The sequence below is a fragment of the Rhinoraja longicauda genome, chromosome 8, assembly GCF_053455715.1.
Source record: "Rhinoraja longicauda isolate Sanriku21f chromosome 8, sRhiLon1.1, whole genome shotgun sequence".
Taxonomy (NCBI): Eukaryota; Metazoa; Chordata; class Chondrichthyes; order Rajiformes; family Arhynchobatidae; genus Rhinoraja; species Rhinoraja longicauda.
The window spans coordinates 42,257,911-42,276,135 of record NC_135960.1 but is presented as its reverse complement, the minus strand read 5'-3'; the positions used below and the strand labels follow the sequence as shown (position 1 = coordinate 42,276,135).

The window sequence follows — 18,225 nt, the reverse complement described above, 5'->3', positions numbered from 1 at the left end:
AAACCTCCGCATCCTCGCTGTAAGAGGGTGACCAGAGTTGCACACAATGCAAATAATCTTGTCTGTGCATGAAACCAGGATTAAGGTGAGGTCTGAAATTAAACTTTCCCATCTGTATTCATTTAGAAGGAAATTGTAGATGGAAAATTTAGAGAGTGGGCGTCACTGAAACTTTAGAAAGGAAAAGATATTAGATGTTTTAACAGGCTTAAAGATGGAAAAACTCCAGGGCTTGATGAGATATATCCTGGCTGCTATGGGAAGCACGAGAGGAGATTGTAGGGCATTTTTTTATCCGTTTTTCTCAAATTTTCGCTCACTACAAGTAAGGTGCCAAATGACTGGAGGACAGTAAATGTGGTTCTTTTATTCAAGAAAGGCGGCAGCGATAATTTAGGTAAATGTGCAAGTCTAACATCAGTGGTTGGAAGGTTCTTGAAAAAAGGTTTTGAGAGCAGGATTAATCTGCACTTGGAATCACAAGGTTTGACCATGGATTATCATCAGGGATTTGTTGATGGGAGATCCCGTCTGCCCAATTTTATTGAAATTTTTGAGAAGGCGACTCTTCAGTCTGTAGATGAGGATCGTCTATATGCACCATTAAAGTCTTTGCCCAGGTCCTACATGGGAGACAATTTGGTGATGGGAAGCAGTGGGTCATGGTAGAGGGTAGTTCTTGAGATTGGAAGGCTGTGGCGGTGTGTACCAGTGCCGAGTTTTGAGCCATGTCCAGTAGATGAAAGCAGTAGGGGCAGCTCGCATTCAATGGAGAGACACAAGAGATTGCAGATTCTGGAATCTCGAGAAAAACACAAAGTGTCGGAGTAACAGCGGGTCAGGCAGCATCTGGGGGAGGGAATGGGCAGACAACGAATCGTGGACCCTTCTTCAAACTGATTCTTTGGGATTGAACGTTACTCAAATTACCCAAAATGCCAATTTCCCTACCCGGATGCTGCCTGGCCCTTTGAGTTCAATCACTTTCTGTTTTGCCCTCCATCAATTATATCTATCTCTTCCGGAACCCCTGCTATAAACGCCTCCTCTACTGGGTCCTGGCTGCGATCCTGTCCCAAACCACTCGGCATAATCCCACCTGATTGAACACCAAACCCTTCTGATGCCCCTTGAACCTTTGACAATATCATCATGTCACCCCCCCCCCCCCCCCCCCTCCCAACTCCAGTGTCTACTCCTGCTGGGACCCCTGGATCTAACTCTATTCTTTGTTCAGGGAGACCTCACGTTTGCTCGGGCACCACTTGGCATCAACTCCCTTGCCGCTGTTGACCAAGCCGCCCCAGCTTGGCTGCAGCCCTGGCTGATCCCACCCACTGTGCCCTCTCGGTAAACCTCTTGAAGCCGCTGGCTCAAGCCGAGCTCCCCAGACCAGCCGGCTGGTCACAAGCTGCTGTAATGCAGCTTGGGTTGGTGCCTGGTTATAACAGATCTGCTGAGTGTTCCTGGGGATGTCGTGTAAGTCTGGGCTGCTGTTCCAGCGGGCGGAACCTGGGCACAAACCCAGGGTTGTGGGACGATTGAGTGCGGGCTCTGCTCAGCTCTGATTTGCTCGGTGCAGGAGGGAGGGAGGGAGGGAGGGAGGGCTGCGTGTACCTGACGCTCTCTCCCGGCTTGTTGTGGCAACCGTCCCGCCCCGAAGGCAGAGCCTGGCCGCTGTTCATCCGCTCCCGGCCGGAGGAGGGACGATCGCCGGCCGCTCCCCGCTCTCCAGGGCCCGCTCCCCACCCCATCCCTGAGCTGGCGTGCCCGGAGCAGGCCCCGCTGTGTCCAGGACGTGTCCAGGTAGGTTGGCCGAGGGCCACCTCCCTCCGCGCCTCCGTCCGCTCCGGGTTTTGCGGGCGGCGCTGCTGAGCGCTCGCTACATGGGGTTTATTATTTAAAGCCGTTTCTCTCCGCGGTGGGCGACCGCCCCAGCCCAGTCTCACCGTCTGCCCCTTCTCCGGATACACATTCACTGCCTCCTCTCTTCCACCTGAGTCTCCATCTCCCCTTTCGCTGATCTTGACCATTCTCCTACTCCGCATTATTCATCCACTGGCTAATTCCTGTTCCCTGCACAAAGCGAATTCTCCACTCCATTCCCACCAACTCTACTCTCCCACCCTATTCTTCCCCATCCTCTTCCCCTATTCGCACCCTCCCCCTCCACTCCACCTGCTCTCCCCATTCCTGCTTCACTCTCCCCAACCCCAGTCTCCACCTCCACCCCTCCCCCCTTCACTCTCCCCAACCCCAGTCTCCACCTCCACCCCTCCCCCCTTCACTCTCTATCCATATAACCCCCCACCCCCCATCTCTCACTTTCCATTCTGAGCTCCGGCAGTACTGCACCCCTGCTCTCCACTCTCATCCCTGCCAACCACCCTTCCCTTCCCCACCTTTCCCGCTGATTGAAACTCCTCCTAATGTTACTCCCCCTTCTTTCATTTTGCCTCCACATGGACATATAGACAATAGACAATAGGTGCAGGAGGAGGCCATTCGGCCCTTCGAGCCAGCACCGCCATTCAATGTGATCATGGCTGATCATTCTCAATCAGTACCCAGTTCCTGCTTTCTCCCCATACCCCCTGACTCTGCTATCCTTAAGAGCTCTATCTAGCTCTTACTTTTGGAATGTGAGGGTTTTTATAAATTTTTCAAGAACTGGGCATTGCGAATAGGCTAGTTTACTCATTACTTAATACTCATTCCTAATTGCCCTTGGAAAGGTGGTGATGAGTTGCCTTCTCGAACTGTTGCAATCCTTCTGGTGAAGGGGTTCCCACAGAGATTTTGTGGAAGGGGTTCCAAAGTTTAGACCCAGCAACAATGAGAGACCAGAGACACATTTCCAAGTCAGGGTGTTGTGTGACTTAGAGGGTAACCTGCAGGTGATACTGTTCCCATGCATCACTGCCCTTGTCTTTCTTGCTGGTTGCGGTCATTGGTTTGGAATATAATATCTGTATATGTGCAATGGTGGTGGAACAGAATAGTGGTTGTGATGTATATGTAATATAAATGCCAGTGCCCCCTTGAGGCCAAAAGCAGAAGCTGGCAAACGTGCTTTTGCCTCGTGACTGAGGTCAGGTGTTTTTCTAGAAGTTTCCTGGTGGGGGATTATTAAAATCTTCTTACAAGATGTCGGACGTATATTCATTGTGCTAGTCACAACAGGGTCTTACAGCGGACATTACAGTGATGAATGATGGACTGCTGCTTTGTCCTCAATGTTGTCGAGCTTGTTGAATATTGTTAGTACTGCACTCATCCAGTCAGGTGTTCCATCACACTCTTGACTTGTGGTATGTGGACAGTGGAAAGGCCTTGGGATGACAGAAACTCGGTCACTGCCTGACTGGTGGTGAAGGCAGAGATTCGCACAACATTTGGAAGTCTCTAGACAGGCACTTGAATTGTTAAAGGATAGAAGGTTTTGGACTGAGTACTAGCAAATTAAGTTATTATAGGTGAGCATTTGATTGGTCATACAAACATGGGCTGAAAGCTCTTTTTGTGCAATAAATTATGATGGCATAATGGTGCAGCTGGTGTAGCTGCAGCCTCGGCACCACAGACCCGGTTTCGATCCTGACCTACCTATGTGTAGAGTGTGCATGTTCTCTCTGTGACTACGTGGGTTCCACCCACGTTGTCACATGTTATTTCCACCCACGTCGCAAAGACGTGTGGGTCTGAGGGTAATTGGCCACTGAGGGAGTGGATGCAAAAGTGGGATAACATAGAACTAGTTTGAATTGCTGTTTCATGGTTGGTGGGATAATTGACCTCTAACCATGAAAACCAGCTTCAATTTGCTAGGTATGAATGCTACTATTGAGGTTTTTATCCCTTGATGTCCATTCACTTCAGTTTTACCAGGGTGCTCTAACAGTTAGATGCTGCTTTGATATCGAAGACATTCATCCTCTCTTCACCCCTTGAATTCAGCTGATTGGTCCATGTCAAGACCAAGGTTGTGATGGGATCTGGAACCGAGTGTTTCTCATGAAACCCAAACCGAGCATTGGCCAGTGAATTATTGGTAAGTGCCACTTGATGACATTGTCAACAACAGCTTCCATCACTGATTGAGAGTGATAGGGTGGTGATTAACTGGAGTGGATTTGTCCCCTTTTTATGTGAACAGAGCATACCTAGGCATGTAATTGGGCAGATGCTGATGTTGTAGCATGGCGTGGCCAGAGGTGTGGCTAGTTCTGGTACGCAGGTCTTCAGTTGGGACGTCTGATCCCAACACCTTTGCTGTATCCAGTATATCCAGTGCTCTTCGACATGTATTAATATTACATAGAGTGAATCAAAGTGGCTGAAGACTGGTTGCTGCGATGGGGAATCCCGGGAGGAAGCCAAGTTGGATCAATTTCTGCATGTTCCAACCTTGTCTTTAGCACACACGTGCTGGCCTCCAGCACCACTAAGGCCAGGAGGTGCTGTCAGAGTAAACTGGATGAGTAACTACAATACATTCTGCAGGTGGTTTTTGCAACAACAACCTCCTGTTAACTGTTTATTTGTTCACCACCATTCATGACTTGATGTGGTCAGACTACAAGTTTCAATCTGTTCCACTATTATTTTGCTGTTTAACATGCAAGATCTTGTAATATTTTCCACATAGAGGGTGGTGGGTATATGGAATGAGCTGTCAGAGGAAGTAGTTGAGGCAGGAATAATAACCCTAGAACACCAAGAACATAGATCAGTACTGCACAAGAACAAGCTCTTTGGCCCACAATGTCCATGCTAAACATGATACCAAGACTAACTTTTATCTGCCTGCATATAATACATATTCGGCTCAAAGGGCCGAATGGCCTCTTCCTGCACCTATTTTCTATGTTTCTATATCCCTCCATTCCCTGCATATCCATGTGCCTACCCAAAAATCGTTTAAATGTGTCTTTCGTATCTGTCTCCACCACCACTCGTGGCAGTACATTCTAGGCACTCGGACTATGCCTCATAATTTTATATACTTTTATCTGATTTCCCCTCAACCTCTGGTGTTCCATTAAAAAAAAGAATCCAGGTCTGTCTAACCTCTCCGTGTTGCTAATACCTCCTAATTCAGGCATCATTTTAGTAAAGATAGACACAAAATGCTGGAGTAACTCAACAGGACAGGCAGCATCACTGGAGAGAAGGAATGGATTACTTTTTGGATCGAGACCATTCTTTAGTAAATCTGTTCTACACCCTTTCCAAAGCCTCCATCCTTCCTGTGTTTGGGGTGACCAGAACTGCACAAAATACTGCTGCATGGAACCTGGGAAAACAGCTCATTTTCTTTTTTGGGGGAAACTAGTTCAGTTACAACAAATGTTGAAACATGCACATTTGTTAGGGGTTGGGAGGGGGGGTTGATGGTTGAAGGGAGAAGGCTGTGCACTAAAGCACTTGGGATACTTTGTCAAAGGTGGACATGTTCCTGGGAGTTTATCCCCTTTATTCTCAGCGCAGACAACAGTGTTGTCTGACTGCAAATTTGCTCCACACAGCATATCAGAGGATGGGCCTTGTACTCAACATCTGTACAACCAAGGTCCTCTAGCAACCTACCTCCACTGCATCACACCGCCCTTCAACAATAAAACTGCACATCCTGGAAAACAGCTCCTGGAAAAGCTGAACAATTTCCCGCACCTCTGGACATTGAGGAAGAAATTAACCACCACCTTCAATGTTCCAGTGCTGCCATTGAACATTAGAGCCAAAAGATCTTTGAAATCAGGATCTCAGACCTGACCTAAACTCATAATCTAATAGGGCCCTGCCCTCCATTATGTTCGACAGATCTGGACTTCCTATAGTGGGCATCTCAAGCTATTGGAGAAATATCACCAAACCCACAAGATGGATGTGAACCAAAGTAGGTGCCCTTTCCTGGCCAATATCTCCAGCATTGAAGACTTAATTGCACTTGCTCACCTCCATTGGGCAGACAATGTTATTCATATGACCACCATCAGACGCCTGAAATAAACATTTTTTTCCAAGTTTGTCATGGAAGAAATTACCAGATTGACAGAATAGAACATTCAAAGATGTGTTCAAAGCTTTCTTAAAATAATACAACAGTGCCGCTGACTCCCAGGAATCTTTGACCCTTGACTCGGAGTTGGCTCAAACTATTATAGAGGATGTGCTATTAAGACAGATAATAGAGTTAGTGTAGAATAGCATAGATTTAGAGTTTAGAGATGCAGCATGGAAACCGGCCCTTCGGCCCACCAAGTCCATGCTGACCATCGATCATCCAGATACTAGTTCTATGTTACCCCATTTTCGCTCCTAACACTAGGGGCACATTACAGAAACCAATTAACCTACAAGCCTTTGGAATGTGTGAGAAAACCTGAACATCCGGAGAGAACCCACATCGTTACAAGGAGAATGTGCAAACTCCACACAGACAGCACCCGTAGTCAGGATCGAACGCGGGTCTCTGGCGCTGTGAGGCAGCAGCTGTGTCACTGCCGCCCACAACATATTTATAAAAAGGAAATTGTTTTTGACTAATCTTTTGAAGTTGTTTGAAATCGATAAGGGCATTGCAATAGACGTTGTCTACATGGACTTCAGGAAGCCCTTTGACAAGGTACCACATGGTAAGTTGGTCTGGAAAGTTAGATTACATGGGATCCAGGGCAAGGCAGCCAACTGGATACAAAATTGGCTTCAAGGTTGGAGATAGAATGTGGAAGAGGATTGTTTTACAGACCGGAGATCTGCAACGAGTGGTGTGCCACAGGGATTGGTTCTAGGTGCACTGTTCATTTATGATATTAACAATTTTGATGTGAATGTGGGTGGCATGGTTGGTAAGTTTGCAGATGATTAGTGAAGAAGATTATCTAAGGTTACAATGAGATCTTGATCGACTGAACCAATGAGCTGAGGAATGACAGATGGAGTTTAATTTGGATAAATGTGAAGTGTTACATTTTGGAAAGAGAAACCAGCGCAGGACTTGCACAGTAAATAGGTTTAGGTTTATTATTGTCACGTGTACCAAGATACAGAAAAACCTTGTTTTGCATGCTATCCAATCAGATCAGATAATGCTATATACAAATACAATCAAGTCAAACTCAAGTACAATACAGGTGCTTCTCAACTTATGATGGGGTTACGTTCTGATAAACCCATCGTGAACTGAAAATATCGTAAGTCGAAAATGCATTTAAATACACCTGATCACGTGACCGGAAGTGAGCTGCGGCTCGCTGCCATTACCCATCTTTCGCACCGTCGTAAAGTCGAAATATCGGAAGTCGAAGCATCGGAAGTCAGGGAGCATCTGTAGGTAGATCAAAGGGGAAGATACAGTGCAGAATATAGTTCTCGGCATTGTAGCGCATCAGTTCTATCTACAAAATCCAATGTTTGCAATGGGGTAGAGGTAAATCGAACAGTACCCTAGCTTTTGGAAGGACCATTCCAAAGCCTGATAGCGGAGAGGAGGAAGCTGTTCCCGAGTGTGGTAATGCATGCTTTCAAGCTTCTGTATCTTTTGCCCGGCGGGAGTGTGGAGAAGGGTGGGACGAGTCTTTGATTGCGTTGGCTGCTTTTCTCAGTCAACGTGGTGAAGATGGAGCCAATGGCAGGGAGTCTGGTCTGTGTGATAGACTACATCCATAGTGCTACATCGACAACTCTGAGTAGAGCTGTTCCCAAACCAAGTTGTGATGCAACCCCACCGTATGCTTTCTGTGTTGTATTCTGTAGGAGTTTGTAAGAGTAATTGGAGAGATGCTGAATTCTTCAGTCTACTAGGAAGTAGAAGCTTTGGTGTTGCTTCTTGGTTGTCGCTGCAATGTGGTTGGTTCACGGCAGATCAATGGTAATATTAACAACAAGGAACTTGTGGCTCTCAGCCATATCCACTTTGGCACCATTGATTCTGATTGGGATATGTACTCCTTGAAATCAATAACAAGTTCCTTCATTTTGCTAACATTTGAGGCAGAGGTTGTTGTTCTGATACCATGTTACTATGTTCTCTATCTCCTTCCTGTATTCTGTCTCATTATTGTTCGCTATCCGGCCAACCACAGTGGTGTCATCTGCAAACGTAGATAGAGTGAGAGGTGAATTTGGCCACACATTCGTGACTGTATAGGGAATATAGTAGGGGACTGAGAATGCGTCCTTGAAGGGCTTAAGGCTCTGGGAAGTGTTGTAGAACTGGGAGACCTTGAGATACAGGTACATAGTTTCATGAAAGTGGTGATACAGGTAGACAGGGAGGTAAAGAAGACATTTGAGTGTATTGAGTACAGGGGTTGGGATGTAATGTTACAGCTATGAAAGATGTTGCTAAGGCCACATTTCAAGTACTGTGTACAGTTCTGGTCACCCTAGGAAATATGTAATTAAAGTGGAAAGTTTTAGAGGGATGTTAGTTAAATGTGGGCAACAAGACAAGCTGAACCAAAGGGCCTGCTTCTGCACTGTATTTATTTATTTTATTCACAATCTATGTCAACAATTCAGTGAAGGGACCAATTGTGGTATTTCCAAGTTTACAAATGTGTCCAAGAAAGTTTTCTCAAGAAATATGTAGATGGCCTACCAGAGAGAGGCAGCACTTGACATCCTCTTGGGAAATGAGGCAGGGCAAGTGACTGAAGTGACTTGAGATCAGTGACAATAATTCTATTAGTTTAAAATGGTTATAGAAAAAGATAGTACTGGTCCACAAGTCCTAAATTGGGGCAAGGCTAATTGTGATGCTAACATTAGATAGGAACTTGGAACAGTTGACTGGGAGTGGCTGTCAGCGGGTAAAGGTTTTTCTGGTAAACTTTTAAAAGTGAACTAGGGTGATTTCAAGGTCAGCATATTCCTGTTAGAGTGAAAGGCAAACCTCTGGCAGGATAAGAGAACCTTAGTTGACGGTGGATATTGTGGTTCTGGTCTGGAAAAAGAAGGCATATGGCAGGAGCTGGTTTCATGATAATCCCTGGTGGAATATAAGGTATAGACGAGTACATTTAAGAAGAAAACCAAGATAGCAAAAAGATGATGTGATATATTCTTGGCGGACAAGCTAAAGGGAGAATCCTTAAAAATACTGTAAGCATATCATGAGCAAAAGGATATCATGAGCAATTTGGTCATCTATGTGTGCAGTCAAGAGAGATGGGTGGAGTCTTAAATGGATATTCCTCATCTGTGGAGAAGCTTATGAAAGCTAGTGAGTTCAGGGATGAGAACAGTGATGTCCTGAAATAAATTGATTTTATGAAAGAGAAAGTATTGGCCATTTTGAGGTGCATAAAGGTGGATAAATCCCCAAGCCCTTTCCAAACATATCCTAGGATTTTGTGGGAATGAAGGGAAGGAATTACTGGAGCCCTCAGAGATTTTTATATCTTGGTCACAGATGAGGTGCTGGAAGACTGGACGATGGGACTGATGTAACTTTATTTAAGAAAGGCTGCACGGACAAGCCAGAGAACTAGGCCATTGAGCCTAACCTCAGTAGAGGGTTACTTACTGTAGGGGATTCTGAGAAACAGGATCAAACTGCATTTGGAAAGGCAATGATTGATTAGGGACAGACTGCACTGCTTTGTGCATGAAAATATCTCGTGCATTTCCCAGAGTTTTTTGAAAAGATGACCAAGAGGGTTGACGAAGGGAGGGTTGTAGATATTGTTTACATGGACGTTAGACAACATTCACTGCCCTACTCTCATCAGTCAAATTTGTCTCGACTTGAAAAAACTCACTTAAGTTTGTCAGACATGACCTCCCACAGCCAAAACCATGCTGACTGTTCCTAATTGGCCCATTCTCTTCCAAATGCAAGTAAATCCTATCCGGAAGAATGCTCTTCAACAGCTTCCCTACCACTGACGTGAGGATCAAGGGCCTATAATTTCTTGGATTATCTCTACTTCCCTTAAATAAAGGAACAACATTGGCTGCTCTCCGGTTCCTCATCTTTGGCTAGAAAAGATACAAAGATCTCCGTCAAAGCCCCTGCAATGTCCTCTCTTATCTCTCTTAATAACCTGGGATAGATCTCATCAGGTCCTGGTGATCTCTCTACCTTAATGTTTCTCAAGAGAATGAACATCACTTCCTTCTTGATCTCAAACTGCCTTGGCATATTATTATACCTCATACTGGTGTCACTATCCTAGTAGGTGAGAAAATGGCAGGTGGAATACAACGTGGAAAATTGAGGTTATTCACTGGTTGAAAGAACAGAAATACTGAGTATTATTTAAATTGTGATACCTTGATTAGTTTTGATGTTTAAAGGAACCTGGGTGGCCTTGTATGCAAGTTGTTTAAGGCCAATTTGCAGGTGCAGCAAGTGATTAGGATGGCAAATGGTATGTTGGCCTTGAAGGCAGCAATAAAGATTAGAATACAAAAGTTGGAAAGAATATAATGGTTTGAGGCATTATGTCTTGTGTGTAGTTCTGGTCGCTACACAATGGAATGGACTTGGTTGCGTTGGAGAGAGTACAGCGATTGACCAGGATTATCATCCTAACTCCATCACTCATCCTCTACCAACCGGCTCTTTCTGCCCATTATTCCCCACCTTGTGGTTCCACCTTTCCCTCTCAGCTTTTTATAATGGCTATCTCCTAACTACACTCTCACTCTCCACCCGTAACGCTGACTAGTTCCTCCAGTGCCTTGTTTCTTTCTCCAATTTCCAACATCTGCAGTGTCTTGTGTCTTCACCAGGATGTAGCCTGGATTAGAGGGCTTTCAATATTATACTTTGGAACGGTGAGCCTTGATTTCCCTGGCACGAATGAGGCTGAGGGGCGATAGTTATGCAAAATTGTGAGGTATAGATACGCTAGATAGTTGAAATTTTTGCCCATGGTTGGGGGGATTCAAAAACAAGAGGTGAGGGGAAGGGGTTTTAAAGAGGCTTTGAAGAGAAAGATTTTTACACAGAGAATGTTGACATACAGAACTCGCTGCCAGAAGAGGTGGTGAAGTCGGATCCCTGTGCCCATGAGGGATTTCTCTGGTTTCCTTGCACATCCCAAAGATGTCCAGGCTTGTAGGTTAATTGTCCTCTGTAAATTGCCGCTTATGTGTAGGGAGTGGATGAGAAAGTGAATAATATAGAACTAGTGTAAACAGGTGATTATTGATCAGCGTGGATTCTGTGGCCTATAAACTAAGCAATCACGATGTTTAAGAGACAGTTAGTAATTTGAATGGGCAAGGCATAGAAGGATACAGATCTAATGCGAGCAAAGTGCGAGCAAACTACACTTTGGGTAGATGGGCAAAAAGCTCGACTTGTAGGAGCACGGTGGTCAGAAAGTCCCGTTTCTCTGCTGCACAACTCTGACTCTGCCTTCCCACAATTATATAAGGCCTTGATGAGTTTTCATCTGAAGAATTTTGGACAGTTTTGATCTTGCTTAAAAAAGACACACTGGAAGGGAAATGCAGTAAAGATTCAGCAGACTGTTTCCTGGATGGCAGGTCTGAAATATGAGGAGAAATTAAGCCAACGATGATCTGTTCTATTACAGTTTCTGAAGATTGGAGATAAGTATGCAATTCTTAATGGCAGGCATGGGGAGGACATTTCCTCCCACTGAGGAGACCAGGACCAGAGACAGTCGCAAATAAGTGCTTGCTCATTTATGAGGAGCAGAAATTTCTTCACTCAGACAGTGGGGAATCTTATGAACTCTCCACCATGGAGGGCTACAGAGGCCCAACCCTTGACTGCATTTAGACTGAAGATTTCTGCATACATAAGTCAAGAGATATGAAGATGATGCAGGAAAATGGTGCTGAGATAGATTCACCACGATCTTGTGAATGGTGAAGCAGTAGGACTGAATGGCCTGCTTCTGTTTATATATTATTCCTGTTCTTATTTCAGTTGAAATGCTGTAAAGCATTTGTTGGAACTTTCCCTGCTGGATTCCTCCTCCGGATTCCCCCCTCCCCCATCGGTCAGGATCTGATTGGAAACGACCGGTGCAGACGGGCCATCAGCCCTGGCTCTGACCACCCCGAGGGTCTGGATCTGGTGGGGTCGATGGCCTTTCCCTTGACCGGAGGATGCCAGCTGCTCCCCACGTCAGTGCTCTCCCTATGTGGCACTTCAGGCCGGGAGCAGCTACCCGTTAATGATTGGCTTGAGTGCTGACCTTTGGTCTGAGAATGGGCGGGGGTGAGAGGGTGAACTTCTGGCAGCACCAAGGGCAGGTCACATTCTGCCAGCTTTCAGATAGGCAGTGGGTACGGATATGCTGATTCAGTGAGGGGAGCAGGCAGAGCCGAAGGGAGGGGGGCGGGGGGATAGGCAGCGCCCCTCCCCCCGGGAAAACAGCCCTGGCCCGTGTGTGTTGCTCTCTATGTGTTTAAAATACCCGGGCCTGCTCTGCTGCAATGTTCAGCAGCACCACATTTCTTGCAGGAAATTCCCAGTCTGGGGACTTGGTTTCAGAGTGGCCGAGATGTGCAACAAACATTGGCTGGAGTGGGCGTCCAGGTTGAAACAAGGATTAGGACTGTAAGAGGAGCACCTCCTCCCAATAACTTTGTCATCAGGTATGGGGCGCTCTCGGGGCTGCTGTACTTGGTGCAGTCTGGCCCGTCCCTGCCTCAGGCATCACCTGGGCTGTCGTCCATTTCATCTGGGGATCAAAGATGGAGCAGGTCCAATGTGCCCACTGACGACAGGGGCAAAGGCGACCGATGATGCCCTCATCCTGATGGTTACCTTCCGGCTGTGCTTTGAGCCAAAGTAAGTGGGCACCATGTGTTGCCACCTGCTGAGATTTGACCTGTCTCCTGTGTTGTGAAGGGTGGGGGTGGTACCGCTGCCACGCACTGTACCAGGCACCTGGACATTGCCGCACTACCTATCGTTTGTGGAAAGGTTCTACCAGACCAAGATCTTTGACCACAAACCCATGAAGCAGTGGCCAGTGCAGCACATCCTGCAGTGACTGCAAGATAGAAACTCAATGGGTCCTGTGCGGTGGTTCGCTGACCAGACTGCCCAGAATGTTTGACACAATGCCTCATCGTCAAAACTGACCAGAACTGAAAGGCCTGGATCGTGGATGTGGGGAGGATGTTTCCACTAGTGGGAGAGTCCAGAACTGAGGCCTCGGTATAAAAGGACAAACCTTTAGTGTTGTAGTCTGTGGCCTATTAGAAAAAACAGGCAGACAACCGAATTCGTTTAACCTCTTTATTCTACTCACCCAGGTGGGAGACAGTCTAGAAACCGAAGCGTTTAGAAACGCTTAGGAAGCCAGTGTAGTCTCTCTCTCCGAATGCTAACAATTACACACATTTTATACCCTTAATACATGTGCCAGTACATTTCCGTTGCTACCTTATATGGCAAGTTTTACAATGTCCTATAAATCTTTATGTGTCTTTCGGGACCTCCGTGTCCGTTGTGTCCATCGTGACCTCTTCTTTCTTGGGAACAAAGGGCAGTCCATATGGCAAGATGTTCTTCTTAACACTTCAAAGCTTTGAGGCCAGTTGCTGATATCAGAGGATAATGATCAGCCATAAACCGCGCTTCCATGCTGACAACAGGATGCCCCAAGAATAATCCGAGCTGGAGCTTTTACACCCCTTTTACACCCCTGCAATAAAACCCACATGGCTACATGCCGATTGTTCGCCCTTGCATTAGATCACAGTGGAGGAATTTCTTTTGTCAGAGGGTGGTGAATCTGTGGAATTCATTGCCACCCAAGGCTGTGGAGGCCATGTCAATGGATAGTTTTAAGGTGGAGATTGATGGGGAGAAGGCAGGAGAATGGGGTTGAGAGGGAAAGATAGATCAGCTATGATTGAATAGTGGAGTAGACTTGATGGGCCGAATCGCCAGTCAACACCAAGATCTGACTAGGCTGGCAGTGAGAGACACTCTCTCCATTAGGTCCTTCCTGCACTGTGGGAATCTCATGCCCAATGCATGCTGCCTTTGAGATAGCTGCTGCGGAGAGGAGACGGTTGCCCACTTCTTTGCAAACTGGATTTGCTGTGGGTCTGGCAAAAGATGCATTAAGAAATTCGCAGTTTTTTTTTAGTATTTTTTAACAATAACGAATAATGTTTTTTTTTTTAAAAACAGGCCAGATTTTGCGCAGCTGGGTACATGTGTCGGAGAAAGAGCTCAACCACTTGCCCAGTACAGAGTCCACAGAGTCTGTTCACCCTGAGCATGTGAGCCCCCTTCACGTGCAGCTGTGGACACATCTTTCTGTTCACTCATCCGTTGTTCAGCTTTTCCCAATTCTCCATCTGCTGCTGTGTAATTAACACACACTGTGCTGTGTAAACACCAGGGCTCGTCGCAACCATTGGACGGCACGGCTTGTGTTCCAGGGGCCGTTTGTTTGTTGCTCGGCACTTGGAACTGCTGTGAATTGTGTGAGAGTGGTACAGGCACTGCTCTCGTTTCAGGGGAGCTCCCCGCACAGTTTAGCTCAAAAATACAATGTCGATTGTTACCATTCGCAAACAAACTTCCGGGTTCACAAAAAGACCATTTTCACAGTGAGTGTCACGCTCAGACAGAGAAGCCACACTGCACCAGTAATAGACACAAAAAGCTGGAGAACATCATTGGGACAGGCAGCATCTCTGGAGAGAAGGAATGGGTGACGTTCCGGGTCGAGACCCTTCTTCAGTCTAGTAGGGGAAAAGGGAAAAACGAGAGATATAGATGATGATGCAGAACGATAAAGAACAATTAATGAAAGATATGCAAAAAAGTGACGGATAAAGGAAACAAGCCATTGTTAGCTGTTTGTTAGGTGAAAACAAGAAGCTGGTGCGACTTGGGTGGGTGAGGGATAGAGAGAGAGGGAATGCCGGGGTGAAGTTAGAGAAATCAACAGTGCTTGTTATATCGAGAGTGATAGAGAGAGAGAGAGAGAGCGAGAGAGAGAGAGAAATCCTACTGTACCGGTGGTCGCCATGAAGCGAGAGATGAACAGAGAATATATCACTCAATGCAGATAGCGCCTCTAAGATTGTCAGACCGATTCAGTATGAACACGAACACACACAGATAATAACACATGCCTACATGCAAAGAGAGATACTACATTGCCAACCACATCTTTTTTTTTACAAAGAATCAAGCGTGTTTATTTAACATGCTCCGGATATGAACAGGAATACTGAAATTCTTACTTGCTGCAGCTTCAAAGGTCAATTGGAAAAAAACAACAGCAAAATATACAGTGCATTCAGAAAGTATTCAGACCCCTTTACTTTTTCCACATTTTGCTATGTTACAGCCTTATTTTTAAATGGATTAAATCCATTTTTTTAATCATCAATCTACACATAATACCCCATGATAAAAAAGCAAAAACAGATGTTTAGAATTTTTTGCAAAGTAATTAAAAATAAATAACTGAAATATCACATTTACATAAGTATTCAGACCCTTTACTCAGTACTTTGTTGAGGCACCTTTGGCAGTGATTACAGCCTCAAGTCTTCTTGGGTATGACGCTACAAGCTTGGCACACCTGTATTTTTGGGTAATTTCTCCCATTCCTCTCTGCAGATCCTCTCAAGCTCTGTCAGGTTGGATGGGGAGCGTCGATGCACAGCTATTTTCAGGTCTCGCCAGAGATGTTCGATCGGGTTCAAGTCCGGGCTCTGCCTGGGCCACTCAAGGACATTCCCAGACTTGTCATGAAGCCACTCCTGCGTTGTCTTGGCTGTGTGTTTAGGGTCATTGTCCTGTTGGAAGGTGAACCTCCGCCCCAGTCTGAGGTCCAGAACGCTCAGGAGCAGGTTTTCTTCAAGGATCTCTCTGTACTTTGCTCCGTTCATCTTTCCCTTGATCCTGACTAGTCTCCCAGTTCCTGCCGCTGAAACATCCCCACAGCATGATGCTGCCACCACCATGCTTCACCTTAGGTATGGTATTGGCCAGATGATGCGCGGTGCCGCTTGGCATTCAGGCCAAAGAATTCAATCTTGGTTTCATCAGACCAGAGAATCTTGTTTCTCATGGTCTGAGAGTCCTTTAGGTGCCTTTTGGCAAACACCAAGCGGGCTGTCATGTGCCTTTTACTGAGGAGTGGCTTCCGTCTGGCCACTCTACCATAAAGGCCTGATTGGTGGAGTGAGGGGTGAAAGAACAGAACAGCTGGGAATGGAGGAGACATAGATGAGGAATTCTTCCCCAACTGCGTGGGCCGGGGGTGGGGGGGGGGGGGAAATTTCCTCATGATCGGGTGGTTTTAAACTAAATAGGGGGGGGTGTCAAAGGGTATGGTTAAGGATGGAGTTAATAACAGGTATAACAGAGCTTTATTTGTCGTTCGGTACCAAAGTACCGAACGAAACTACATAGCAGTCATAGAAAAAAAAAAGAACACAAGACACATAACCCCAACACAAACGTCCATCACAGTGACTCCAAACACCCCCTCACTGTGATGGAGGCAACAAAACTTCCCCTCTCTTCCCCACGCCCACGGACAGACAGCTCGTCCCCGACCGACCCGCACAGTCCCCGCACCGGGCGCTGAAACGTCTCGCGGCCGAACCGGGCGATGAAAGGCCCGCGACCAAGCCTTGCGCAGCTAAGTCCCGCAGCCGAGCCGCACCAGCGGTGAAAAGTCCCGCAGCCGAGTTGCACCGGGCGGTGTTAAGTCCCGCAGCCGAGTTGCACCGGGCGGTGTTCAGCCCCGCAGCCGAGCTGCACCGGGCGGTGTTAAGCCCCGCAGCCGAGCTGCACCGGGCGAAGTAAAGCCCCGCAGCCGAGCTGCACCGGGCGATGTTAAGCCCCGCAGCCGAGCTGCACCGGGTGATGTAAAGTCCAGCGGCCAAGCCGCACCGGGATGTAAAGTCCAGCGGCCAAGCCGCACCGGGATGTAAAGTCCAGCGGCCGAGCCGCACCGGGGGATGTTAGGCCCCGCAGCCGAGCCGCACCCCGCGCCGTGAGGAAGAGAAAAGTCCCCCCCCCCCCCCCCCACACCCACCCCCCACACATACACAACCAAAAAATATATATATAAAAATCATCCCAACACCGACACTCAACAAAAAAAAGACGGACAGACTGCTAGTCAGCCGCTGCCGTTAGGCGCCGCCACCACAAGGGAGAGAGAGTAAAGGGAGAGATAATCACCCCAGAATTAACAGGAAAGAAAGCTCACAAAGGGATAGGAGAGTATGGCCAAGTGTAATAGAAATCGATGTGAAAGGTGAGATGATTAAGGAATTACAAGTATTGTATATGAATACGCAAAGTATAAGAAGTAAAGTAGATGAGCTTGAGGCTCAGTTAGAGATTGGTAGATATGACATTATGGGGATTACAGAAAAGGAATGGGTAACGTTTCGGGTCGAGACCCTTCTTCAGTCTGAAGAAGGGTCTCAACCCGAAACGTCACCCATTCCTTCTTTCCCGAGATGCTGCCTGTCCTGCCGAGTTACTCCATCTTGTGTCCATCTTCAGTTTAAATCAGCATCTGCAGTTCCTTCCTACACATGTACTTTTGCATAGTTTTGAACAATAATCACTCAGGTGGATGATGTGGAAAACGTGGGTTCATATACCTAATGTACCACAGATGAGGCAAAGTTTCTTTGGGTCTGACCTGGTTTATTTGTTTTTGGCAAATGCGCCAGTTTTTATTTACTCTGTTCACAATCTTTATGAAACAGAACAGTGTCAAACATGCTTTTGTTCCTGCATCTCATCTGGCTTCCCACAGGCCAGCCAAAATATTCATAGAAACTTCAGAGAACCAAGAATTCCATATTTGGGCTTCAGGAGAAAACACTTTAGCCCAATTTCGTGCTCCCACAGAACATGCACGTTTGTAAGAAGGAATGGGTGACGTTTCGGGTCGAGACCCTTCTTCAGTCTGAAGAAGGGTCTCGACCCGAAACATCACCCATTCCTTCTTACAAACGTGCATGTTCTGTGTGACAAGGTCCAGTACACCATTACTATGCCAGCAAAGGAGTCTCTGAGGGCTTGCTCCTACAACTTTAGCAAATACTGCACTTGCTTACAATGATTGCAGGTTACTGACCACACAAGGCCAGGGAATGGAGCTTACAATTGTTTTAATTACAGTTGCTATAATTGTGTGTTCAGTATGGAGTGTGGCCAGAGTTTTTTCTCTTAAAGTAGTAGTTTTTACTCCTCAATGACTATACTTGATACAGCCCTGCTCA

The 18,225-nt window shown here is 46.5% G+C and overlaps 1 protein-coding gene across 3 annotated transcripts in view; it reads left to right on the top strand.

The window, feature by feature from the left end:
* The first annotated feature begins 1,401 nt into the window (after window positions 1–1,401).
* map3k13 (mitogen-activated protein kinase kinase kinase 13) overlaps window positions 1,402–18,225 on the top strand; it is a 142,336-nt gene continuing 125,512 nt past the window's right edge. Inside the window, exon 1 of one of the 3 annotated variants that reach the window (XM_078403720.1) lies at window positions 1,402–1,479. The gene's annotated coding sequence lies outside the window, so the exon portion shown is untranslated. Of the gene's footprint in view, window positions 1,480–1,624; window positions 1,807–3,962; window positions 4,052–18,225 lie in introns of those variants that run through there. The other 2 variants (XM_078403718.1, XM_078403719.1) reach the window with 2 other exon arrangements.